Below are 13177 nucleotides of genomic sequence, written 5' to 3'. Positions count from 1 at the left end.
ATCCCCGCCCCCAAAAAGATAAACGACGAACAGAGGCGGGGCTTGTTTGCGACGAGAACCAAACCAGCGAAACCGAACGGGAGGTGCTGGCCCTTTAAGTTGCGCTTCACGTCCCACAACGAGGAAGTGTAGTCGCACGACTGAAAGTTATTTTCTCAGTTCCTGTCTTCTGTTAACAAGATCCCCGTCTCCAATAGAGGTTCGCTCAGGGCCTCTGAAAAGAAAACGAAGCAGGAGATGATCGGAGTCCGGAAAGCTCCTGTATAGCGGTAAGAGAGAGACAAACCTCTCAACCCCTGACTTTAAATCCTAAATTTCGGGAAAGGTGGGGTTGGCAGAATAAAACGACTTGCTGCATTAGATAGATCGGAAGTAAACATTTGAAGTACATTAACAATACACGAAAACTTACGAAGGCGATGTCTTAAAAACCTGTTTGCGCAAATCTCATTTTTCATGCGAATTTATCTGTGGTCTGGTAATCCGTATAATTCAAAACTGAAGAAGAACTGGGCGACGAAATATGTACTCTCTTCCAGTGGCAAGCAGTCGGGTTATTGCTCGATTGATGGCTTATTGTTACAATCCTGTACAAATCGCACCTCTCAAAGTTAGAGTAGGATTTTTTTTGGAAGCAAGGTGGTGCTAATAAATGATGCGTGTATTGTGTCAACGCCGTCGATCCCAGGATCCTCGTTTTCCACCCACCCAATTGCAAAATTAAGGACCGATTCCAGTTATTAAATTCTCATATTGTTTGTTTATTTAATAAGTTGTATTTTTTCAGCTCTAATTCTGTACTTCTACATATTCCTTATTTTTATTAATATCAAATTGATATTTGAAATTAAGAAAGCTTTTTTTGTTTTGTTAAAGTGCACATCATAATGAACGGTTTTAGTGTCATTTACAATTGTGTTTTCGTAAGCAAATTACGCAAAGCTGGCGTTCATCAGCCGACCTGAGTAGGCGAGATGAGGACTAGGGCCTCTCATGTGCCGCCATATGCATAGGTGCTGACCCATTGAATAAATACTCTGTAGACAAGCTTTAAGGACTACCTCTTAGTACAGTATATGCTGCTACTCGGAGCCAATGTAGTGGTTAGAAAAAAAGAATGACATGTGTCGGCCTTGGCTGGTTGACACTGGACATGCTGCTGCATTTTGAGTCATCTGCCTCAGGTGGTTACACATGCTGGTACTCCTCCAGTACAGAGTTGCTGTAGTCAGGAGAGCAGGAGTTGTGCTTTATACCTCCATAACCTTAATAAGTATTTTGAGTGTGTATATATACATGTATATATATATATACACACGTGCTGTTTAGGTTTCATCACATGTGCAACTAGAGAGACAAAAACAGGTAGGCACACGAAAGAAGAAGGTGACATAAGGTGTAAAAATATACCTATTAGAGAAGATGCAGTATATATTATAGTTAATAAAGATGATAGAAATTTAAAAATAGTACCATGAACAGTCCACTTAAAGGTTAGAATTGACATCTGCTGGAAATCTGATTGAAACTAAAAGCCAAGAGACTCCAGGGGTTGAGAAACTCTTGCTCTGTGCCTCGGTTATGTTAGTGTTATCACTGCTTTCAGTCTCATTAACATTTGTGCATTAATTAAATGAAACCTATGATTTGTGTGATTTTTTTTTTTTGTATTATTATTTTAGTGATTACCTAAGTAACACCTGTGTAAAATTAATCTTTTAATTCTTCACTGGAGTGCGGTTGCTTCAAATTGTTCATAGTGTTTCAGTTGAAGATGACGTCTATAGACTTGCAGAACTTGGAATGTCATTTTTTGTGATTGTATACACTTGGCTACAGTTGCTTATGTGACGGGTTTACATATTTCACGTGTCATTTTGGGTTTTGCCTGGTTTTTTTTTTCCAACTTTATTCCCGATAGTTTAAGGATACGCTGTATTTTTGGTGACTCAAAAATGAACAGATATGATTGTGCCCAGTGATTTTTCTAGCATCCTGTATGGTTGCTTTGTTCCTGCAGACTGTTAACTGCATTCAGGATAAGTTCAGACACTTGTTCACCCTGCACACCTTTTTTTCATTTGTCAAGTAATGGTATTTATTGTATATTGTAATGTTAATAGCATACTCCATCATAAGGTGCTATTTAGAGTAAACATTATTACTGTACATTATCATACAGGCAAATACCTGAATAGAATAAACCTAAAACTATGTGAAAACAAGAATGCAGTTTTAACTCCAAAAATAGAGCAAATACATAAATCAAGAAGCTAAATCACAATATAGAGTGGTATGAGCCATATGAAAGAGTCCAAAACAAATCTTGAAATATCAGAAGAGATTGGTCTTCAGTTTTGAGCCAAGCAGAGTTCTGCAGAGAAAGGGTTATAAGTGAGTGTTGATGAAGACCTGATCAGTGAGGTGTTTTGTTTGATGAACGCTGCCTCAGAATATTTGTCACAGCCACATAGTGTAGGACGTATTCAGCTTGCGTCTTCTCCCTCATGTCTGTATGTATCTTTTTTTGGCGGGGTACTCTGATTTTCTACCTTCATTCCAAAGACTTGTGTGTTAGTTTAACTGGAACTCTAAATTAGGGTTGTGCGAGTAAATATTGGTTTGTGTGTAAGGGTTGGCTCCTGCCTTATTGCTGACGCAGCAGGGATAGGTTCTTGTCCCCATCACCCAAATGTAGGTTTGAAAATTGACAGATTGATGAAGCTGGGAGTTTCTCAAGTTAAATCTCTATTTCTTATTCTCATAATTTTGTCCATTTTCTTGAACTTTGATTTAATAAAGCATAACTTGAGCATTCTTCATTTAACAGGCATATTCTGCATATTAAAATAAATTCAGTGACTTTTTTATTTCATGATATGTTTATTGGTTAATAAATTATACTTTGCATATACAATACGAGCCGTCCCCCATGGCTCACCTACGTAGTTGTGAAATAGGACAAACTTTAAAAATCAATAACCAAACAGGTATCGCTAGCTAAGTGGAGGTAAGGTACTGCGATTCAAACGGACGCTGGCATGTGAGTGAGGAGGGCTCCCCACTCCTGACGTCGCGCTTCCCCCTCCCCTCAGCCCGCAGCCTAGTCTCGGATTAGAGGGAATATATCGCTCCTGCAAGAAAACTATGAAGCCTAGCACAATAAGAGAAGTCGCAAAATCAACAGGAATGTTCAAGCAAAGTCTAGAAGAAAACCTGATCTAAATCCATTAAGTAAGTTTGGATGGGTTTGTAGGGGTGGAGGGTGAAAGTAGCTTAGATAAACAAAATTGGCTCGTGTCACTGGCTATTCCGAGGGTATGTCAAAACCAAGTTAGCCTCCTTTCTACGAAACATGTGAAACCACCTCTCTTTCATTTCACATCCCTCTTAAATCTCGCCTGCGCGGCTGGTGTTTTCTGTATTTTGTTCATTCCCAGAAGGGAAATCTTTTCATGGTAAGCGATTTGCGTTTTGTGTTAAGAGAAAAAAATGCATGAAAATACATAGTAGTTTGTCGGGACCGTTGTATTATTTCGTGTTAACTGATATTTCGTCTTAAGCATTTTCGCGTTAAACGTATTTCACTGTATATATATATGTATATATACATACACACACATACACATATACTGCTCAAAAGAATTAAAGGAACACTTTTTAATCAGAGTATAGCATAAAGTCACTGAAACTTATGGGATATTAATCTGGTCAGTTAAGTAGCAGAGGGGGTTGTTAATCAGTTTAAGCTGCTGTGGTGTTAATGAAATTAACAACAGATGCACTAGAGGGCAACAATGAGATGACCCCCAAAACAGGAATGGTTTAACAGGTGGAGGCCACTGACATTTTTCCCTCCTCATCTTTTCTGACTGTTTCTTCACTAGTTTTGCATTTGGCTACAGTCAGTGTCACTACTGGTAGCATGAGGCGATACCTGGACCCTACAGAGGTTGCACAGGTAGTCCAACTTCTCCAGGATGACACATCAATACGTGTCATTGCCAGAAGGTTTGCTGTGTCTCCCTGCACAGTCTCAAGGGCATGGAGGAGATTCTAGGAGACAAGCAGTTACTCTAGGAGAGCTGGAGAGGGCCATAGAAGGTCCATAACCCATCAGCAGGACCAGTATCTGCTCCTTTGGGCAAGGAGGAACAGGATGAGCACTGCCAGAGCCCTACAAAATGACCTCCAGCAGGCCACTGGTGTGAATGTCTCTGACCAAACAACCAGAAAGACTTCATGAGGGTGACCCAAGGGCCCCATGTCCTCTAATGGGCCCTGAGCTCACTGCCCAGCAGCATGCAGCTAGATTGGCATTCGCCATAGAATACCAGAATTGGCAGATGCACCACTGGTGCCCTGTGCTTTTACAGATGAGAGCAGGTTCACCCTGAGCACGTGACAGAAGTGAAAGGGTCTGGAGAAGCCATGGAGAACATTATGCTGCCTGTAACATCATTCAGCATGAGCAGTTTGGTGGTGGGTTAATGATTGTCTGGGGAGGCATATCCATGGAGGGTCACACAGACCGCTACAGGCTTGACAAAGGCACCTTGGCTGCCATTAGGTATCAGGATGAAATCCTTGGACCCATTGTCAGACCCTATGCTGGTACAGTGGCTCCTGGTGCACGACAATTCCTGGCCTCATGTGGTGAGAGTATGCAGGCAGTTCCTGGAGGATGAAGGAATTGATACCATTGACTGGCCACCACACTTTCCTGACCTAAATCCAATAGAACACCTCTGGGACATTATGTTTTGGTCCATCCAATGCCACCAGGTTGCACCTCAGACTGTCCAGGAGCTCAGTGATGCCCTGGTCCAGATCTGGGAGGAGATCCCCACAACACCATCTGTCATCTCATTAGAAGCATGCACCGATGTTGTCAGGCATGTATACAAGAACACAGGGGCCATACAAAGTGCTGCATACAATTTTGAGTTGCTGCAATTAAATTTTGGCAAAATGGACTAGCCTGCCACATAATTTTTCACTCTGATTTTTGGGCGTCTTTGAATTCAGGGCTCTGTAGGTTGATCATTTTCATTTCCATCAAACGATGTGGCATCCTTTCGTTCCTAACACATTACCCAGTCTATATCAGTATAGATATCCAGGAGGATTTCTTTTTCCCATTGAGATCTGATGTGTTTTCAAAGTGTTCCTTTAATTTTTTAAGCAGTTTATATATATATATATATATATATATATATATATATATATATATATATATATATATATATATATATATATATATATATATATATATATATATATATATATATATATATATATATATATATATATATATATATATATATATATATATATATATATATATATATATATATATGTATATATATATATATATATATATATATATATATATGTATATATATATATATATATATATATATATATATATATATATATATATATATATATATATATATATATATATATATATATATATATATATATATATATATATATATATATATATATATATATATATATATATATATATATATATGTATATATATATATGTATATATATATATATATATGTATATATATATATATATATATATATATATATATATATATATATATATATATATATATATATGTATATATATATATGTGTATATATATGTATGTATATGTGTGTATATATGTATATGTGTGTGTGTGTATATATGTATATGTGTGTGTGTGTATATATATATATATATATATATATATATATATATATATATATATATATATATATATATATTATTATTTGCAGAATATTTTAGAATTACATAGTGTCAGAATTTGCAATTGTTTTAATATAGTCTAATCAAAAATCAGCTTTTAGTGAGATGGTCATTTGGTCACCTTTGTTTTTAATACAAAATAATTCAGACATTGCACACATGCAATATCTTATATCTTTGGAATGGTGCAGATCTTGGGTTTTATGTTTAATTCTAAATAAAGCTCTGTCCATCCAGCCATTCATTTTCTTACCCACTTACCCAGCGCAGTGTTCTAAGGCAGCAGGAGCTTATCCCAGTAATCACTGGGCAGTAGGCAGGACTGGGTGCCACAACAGTGCAGTTTAAAGCTCTGTTTATTGTTCCTTTCTGATTTACACTTGTCTCAAATTAGTAACATTTGCAATGGCATAGAGATGTTATAATCTAAAAAATGTGGTTAGCTGACAAAATGCCAGATTAATTCATCCTCCTCAACCCTGTAGTGCTAGGAGTCTTTTAGCTGCATTTTCACCTTTTTGTGTTGTTGATACATTTTGAAAGATAAGATTGTATTCAAAACTCTGACATTAATCCAGGCAAGAGGACGATGTCTGGATGCATTCCAGAAACGATGTCGTTCTGTAGGGCACATTGATTTGTTATTGCATAATTCATTGAGGAGCAGAGCTGTTTTTCATCTCGATAGATTTTACAGTATATACCTAGTGATTTATTTTACCTTTGACAGGAGTGTTAGAAGCTTAGGCTGGAGGGTTATAATGACTGGACGCTTACTTCTTATATATGGTTAGTTAAATACCGATACTCGTGGTTGATGGAAATTGACACAGTAAATACACATTCTTCTGCTTGTTCTTAATATCATTCTCTCAAGCATATTTAATGTTCTGGAGTTGATTACAATCCATATTTATTCTCTTAAATAAAAAAAAGTCAAAATGTCAAAATGGTACCCTGTTGGTTGATATATCTGATTAAATCTCATTTATTTGTGCTGCATTGTTAATTGATAGACAAAGATAACTTGTAGAAACTGAACCAGCTTTGTGAAACTAAAAGCAGAGCAGCAGAAATGTGTATCTCTTTGAATTTTAAAGTAAATAAAAACTTCAATTACTAATTTGTGTTACTCTGAACAGTGAGCTATGGTAAGCCATCTGAATTGTCATCTAATGAAAACGCTTCGGGTGATGCGGTGGTAATGCTGCTGCCTTTTGGAAGAAGACGACTGGGCTTTTTGTTCCAGCCGCTTGCGGCGCGGAGTTTGCAGGTTATCCACCTTTGTTTCCTCCAGGTACTCCTATTTCCTCAAACAGTCCAAAGGCATAAGTTTAGGTGGATTGGTGACACTAAATTGGCACTAGTGGGGGGGTGTGTGTGTTCACCCTGCGATGGACTGGCACACTGTTTATGCTGTGCACAGTGCATGCTGGGATAGGCTTCAGCTTTCTCACATCTCTGCTCTGGATGCGCAAGTTAAGAAAATGGATGGATGAAGGACAAATTGGTTTAAAAAAATGCAAGGCCCATCAGCACTGGTATTGACGTGAGCTTTGTGAATTTTTGAGCTAGCACTTATGGGATGATTGTAACACAGTACTTAATGTGTGGCTTTGAGTATTATGTCCAGTGTTTCCTTTTAACAGTCTTAAGCTGCTCACGTCACTAATTGAATGTAAGTTTGTAATATTTGTATTGTTGTTTTGTATTTGTCGTTACGTTTTTATATTGCAACCCATTAACGTAAAGACAGCAAAAGCCAATGTGAAATTATTTTAAGTGATGTTAAATGCAGAAAAACATTTTAAGCGATTTATGATCACCAAAGACTTTATTATTCCAAAAGATGGAAATTAATTTATTCAGTTGAAGGTAAACGGCAAAACAAATCTTGTAGATAATAATGAGTAGAACATGTAGAGTAAGCTACAGAAATACTTGATAATTTCATTGTTTCTTCAGTTTATTATAGTATTTGTTTTATTAACTATTTACAATTAAGTGTCTTAATTATTAAATTTACAAATGATTCATCACATTTTTATTCTGTACTGCACGATTCTATTATTTCTTGAGGTAATAAAACTGAAATCATAGTACAGACCTCGAATAGGATTTTTGTGTCGGAGATATTTGAAAAACTGCAAATAGTCTGCTTGTGGCTTTAATCTAATCACGTGCTGCAGTTAACTTTGTCTTCACTACAGTCTTGAGTGTTTCTAAAACCAAATATTGGAACAAAAGAAAGAACACTTTGAAAAATCATTTTAAATTTTGTATAGTCTGACTGGGGTGGCACGGTGGTAGCACTGCTGCCTCGCAGTAAGGAGACTCGAGTTCGCTTCCCGGGTCCTCCCTGCGTGGAGTTTGCATGTCCTCCCCGTGTCTGCATCCGGTTAGGTGCATTGATGATCCTAAATTGTCCCTAATGTGGGTGTGTGTGCCCTGCGGTGGGCTGGCGCCCTGCCCAGGGTTTGTTTCCTGCCTTGCGCCCTGTGTTGGCTGGGATTGGCTCCGGCAGACGCCTGTGACCCTGTAGTTAGAATATAGCGGGCTGGATGATGGATGGATAGTCTGACTGCAGAGAGGTGTGTAATGGGACAATTTTGAATTTTGTTAGATCATGTTTCACAAAGATTGATTAATAGGGTATTTTATTTACTGTTGACTGCCATTCAGTATCTGAAAATCTTATTGGAGGGTCATTTTGCCAGTGGAGGCTTAGGCTACATCCACACTACTTTTAAGTAAAAATGATCTCCATGCACACCAGTGTTTTCACATTATTTATAAACGTGTCTTTGTCCACATTAAAATAGACAAAATGCATACAACGTAGATGTTCACTTATACTGGTCATACACGAGTTGGCTACAAAATTCTTGAAGTGGTGATAACACTGCCAACAACTGATTTTTTCGCAGAACAGTAGCAGCCAGTAAATTATTTGCCTTTTGAACATGAGTGCAACACTCAGACTGTACAACGCTATTTAGTTGCGTACAGTTAAGCAATACAAGTGCCATGGGAAGCAACCTATCTGTGTCCTCTATGATGGAATACAGTTTTCTTCTGTGAAGGGTAACCAATCGGAGAATGAGATGTTGTAATGAGCTGATCAAATCAGGGAAGGTCCCCATAGTAAGTATGTACCAATCAGAGTGGGATTAGAGTCTGCGTGTTCACCTGTCCACATTACAACGGCGAAGCTGTGTTTTCAGAAGTAACGTTCTCAAAAGTATCTGTTTTTGGGGGATTGGAATTGCTGGAGTAGTGTGGATGAAAGACAAAAACAAGACCGAATGTCTGCATTTTTAAATGAAAACATAGTAGTGTGATTTAGAGCACGTACTTCTAAAATGGTTTTGTAGATTTGAGATGTTGTCTAAAAAAAATGTATTGCAGCTATAAAGATTTACTAAAGGAAGATTAGGAACATTGTCCTGGTTTCTTTTAGCAAAGTCTTTAACTTGCAGCTAATGGAAAAAATAATTTGACCAAAGGTTATGTATTTGAGGCATGGTTGTTGATATAAAAATATCAGAAGGATTTACATTTTTCCGGTATTTAATTATATCAGCATTTGCAAGAAAATCCATGGCTAACCTGTAAGATTTTGTTTTGCACATTTCATTATGTTGCCAAATACATGTATACATTGTTGTCTAGTTATGATTATCTGGTATATCAAATGCTGTGAGACAGTTATACAAAACTGATCAAATTTAGCCTGATATGCAAGGCTATTCATAGATAATAATAGGCTCTTATCAGAACCAGAATCTTATTTTTAAACCATCAAAATTTGTAGAACTCTTTCTGGTTCCACATTCTAAATGCATCTGAATATATTTTTGTATCTCAAATCTGCAGCATCTGGGTTGGAGCAAAATAGTTTAATCAATGTAGATATATTTGTCCCAAACACATATTTGCATCAGCAATGAGTAAGTAACCCCACTCAACTATATCAGAGTTTTTTTGGGTTTTTTTGCATCCAGAGATGGGGAGACCCCAGGGAGTTCTATTTTGCTGAGATGTATATTTCATTAACATGTTTCAGAAATATGAAAGTAATCGTCTGCCTTTAACAAAACCAGTTTGACCTTGTGACATAATAAAAAGAAGCTCTTCCTTTGTTCTATTTGAGGGAAGTTTGGCCAGAATCCTAATATCAGTATTTAGTAGAGAAATTGGTCTGTAGAAACTATCTTTTAAAAGGCTTGTGTTTTCTTAGGAACAACAGAAACAGATTCCTGAATTAATGTTTTAGATTTTTCCAGCTTGGTTTCATTAAACATGGATAATATTAGTGAGCCTAATTTAACAAAATACTTTTTTTTTCCCTTCCTCATAGATTTCTGCTGGATAGCTGTCTGGGCTAGTGGCTTTTTTGTTTGTTCAAACAGCATCCAAGATTCCAAAGAGTATTAACTTGAGATGGATTAAATATTTAAATTATCTGGAAAACATGATTCCTGAAACTGTGGTATTTCTGTTTTACTTAACAAATCTTTAAAGAGCATAGTTTTCATTATATTCCAGTGAGTAGTACATCTTACAATCTTCCATTATCCAACCTGCTATATCCTAAGTACAGGGTCATGGGGGTCTGCCGGAGCCAATCTCAGCCTAACACAGGTCACAAGGCAGGAAAAAACCCCGGGCAGGGCACCAGCCTACCACAGGGCACACCCACCTACACCCCCACTAGGGACAATTTAGGATTGCCAATGCACCAAACCTGCATGTCTTTGGACTGTGGGAGGAAACCCACGCAGACACGGGGAGAACATGCAAACTCCAAGTGAACCCGGGTCTCCTTTCTGCAAGGCAGCAGCTCTACCATTGTGCCACTCGGAGTACATCTTATATTTCTTAAATTAGGTACTTTTTTCAATGTTCAATAACATTGGTTTGGATGACTATTGTTGTTGTTTTCTAGGATAGAGGTTCATACTTTCTTTGTATTTGTTGGGTTAGCTCTGCCGTGGGCAATTTTGCATATTTATCCTCTATTTTAAAGATTTATTAAGTCTGTCTCTCTTCTGGTTTACAATAATTTTTGTCAGAAATGTAATACATTGTAGATACCCTCTAACAAGCTGTTAAGTGTTTCTCACAGATTTCAGTCAGATGTCTCTAGAGATACAACAGTTTAAAAAAAAAATCAGTCAGACAAATGTAGTAAAATATTTTTCAGCTTACAATAATTCAATCAATAATTTCTGAGGTAACAATATTGTCATAACTAGAAGACTTGGCAGGAGGGAACAAATTCCTATTAACATCATTTCATGAAGAAACAGCCAGAGGGACGGCCCCAGAGTGGTGATATCAGGGTGGCCGCACCTCCTGGAATTTCACCCATAAAGGACAGGGACATAAGTAAACTAAAGAGAAAGTACGCAATTAACCAATAATTGACAGAAATAACAAAAATATGAAAAACAATCCAAAGAACACCAATAAAATACATAAACGTTAATAAAGAAAAGCTAATCAGATATTCGATACAAACCGTCATCTTTATATTTACCCTTCCATTATCTCAGCTTGCCTGTTCTTGTGCAGGTTTGTGTTGGGTGGTGTCCGAGTCATTTCTGGTAGCCTCAAAGGATTAATCAACCCTAAATAGAGTGCTTGCACACAGTGGATAATACTTACAACCACTTTCATACTTCAAAATTTAAACTAGACTCTTTATGTATAATAAGTTGCACATGTTTGGAATGTTACAAGAAATCAGTTTATGTGAGGGAAAAAAAACAATTGAATTGCAAGTAAAAACATACAGAGTCCACACATTCTCTACCTGCACCTGAATTTGAACACTTAACTCTGGGGCTGTACCACCTAATTTTGTGGTCTTTATCCTCCAAATGCAGCATTTTATTATATTTGTGTATATATTTAAAGGTTTTTCACACTGTTTATGTACAGTGCACAAATCACCAAGACAAAGCACGGCACAACACAACACAGTCCCTTCTCTGCCATCAGTCCATCTGCCTCCACTCCTCCTCAGGCTTTATCCTCTTCCTCCCGACTTTGGCCATTGAGTGGTGGTGACTGGCTCCCTTTATAGGGCACCCGGAAGGACTCTAGGTGCCCAACAAGCTTCATCCAGCCACTCTTCTATGTCTGGCTGAAGTGTGGCCAAATAGGGCCCTGAAAATGTCCATGCGCCCCCTGGTGGTGGCCACAGGCCCCAGCAGGGTTGAGCACCCAATCTCATGACCCATGGCCCTGCTGGAAACCAAGGGGGCTGCCCTCTGTCGAGAAACTGTCCTGAAAATGTTCTCTCCCCTGGTCTTTCCATACTCTAGGTCGGTGCTTCCCAAAATTCGGTCCTGGGGATCCACTGTGGCTGCAGGTTTTTGTTCCAACTAACATCCATTTTTCATTGGACTCTTAGCCAAATTAAGTGAATCATTATTTCCCTGTTTGTGTTTTGGAGTCAATGTAGAAATCACAAACTGAGTTTGGTAGATTTTTATTAAAATGTAATAAGTAGTTATATGGGGAATATGTTGTTTTTTTAAATTGTTAACAATATTTTCAACGTAACTTTCATTCTGCTTTTCCAGGTGTTCTGATTATTAAATTGAATTATTAATTTAGAAGGTCTGACACTGAAGTCGTTGCAGCTTTCAGCATCCTGGGTGTCAGCTATGCTGGTTATTAATTATCACTATTAGGGTTAAATAAAGGGAGCAAACTACACAAGAAAAGTGGAAAATAATAGGAAAACAACAAAAAAAAAGTTAAGCATTTATAGCTTTAGAAAAAAATACAAATATTTCTAAATGTCTAATGAATGTAAAAACCATACTGTGGTGTTTTTCTGAATGCAGAATAAGAGAAGAATGAAAAAGACCAGCTAATTAAATGAGATCAGTTGTTATTGATTATTATCACCAATTGTGAATCTGATTGGAACAAAAACCTGCAGCCACAGGGGGTCCCCAGGACCGAGTTTGGGAACCACTGCTCTAGGTGTCTCGCCAGGTGATGGCTCCGGCCTTTCTCCACAGTATAAAGGCCTGGGAAAGTTAACACGTTAAATGTGTGCAATTAATGTGGCCTGTTTAGCGCATTAAAAAACACTGTCACGTCCAGGGCCAGCAACACGGCAATCGTCTCAGGCAGTGCTTTGATCTGGGCAGCCTTTTCATGTAATTAATTTGTTTTTAAAAAATATTATGACACAATAATACCAAAAAGTTAAGTGTGAACCTAAATAATTAGATACACATCTAGTATCAAATGTATGTACTTGTACTACCTTTTGAGAACTAAAGTTTTATTTAAAAGTTTCAATTGACATGTTTCACAATAGCTTGCCACATGTTGGTATGTGGTACTGGTATTCATTTCCTTGATTTATACTTACTGACACAGGT

The 13177-nt window shown here is 37.5% G+C and overlaps 1 protein-coding gene across 5 annotated transcripts in view; it reads left to right on the top strand.

Annotated features, from left to right (window-relative positions):
- Nucleotides 1-134: 134 nt before the first annotated feature.
- The window catches only part of ikbke (inhibitor of nuclear factor kappa B kinase subunit epsilon), an 84360-nt gene continuing 71317 nt past the window's right edge, over nt 135-13177 (top strand). For 2 of the 5 annotated variants that reach the window (XM_039749150.1, XM_039749149.1), the window contains exon 1: nt 139-269. The gene's annotated coding sequence lies outside the window, so the exon portion shown is untranslated. Of the gene's footprint in view, nt 270-13177 lie in introns of all 5 variants that reach the window. The other 3 variants (XM_039749152.1, XM_039749151.1, XM_039749153.1) reach the window with 2 other exon arrangements.

Source organism: Polypterus senegalus, chromosome 3 (assembly GCF_016835505.1).
Source record: "Polypterus senegalus isolate Bchr_013 chromosome 3, ASM1683550v1, whole genome shotgun sequence".
Classification (NCBI taxonomy): Eukaryota; Metazoa; Chordata; class Cladistia; order Polypteriformes; family Polypteridae; genus Polypterus; species Polypterus senegalus.
This window is presented reverse-complemented; position numbering and strand designations above follow the sequence as displayed.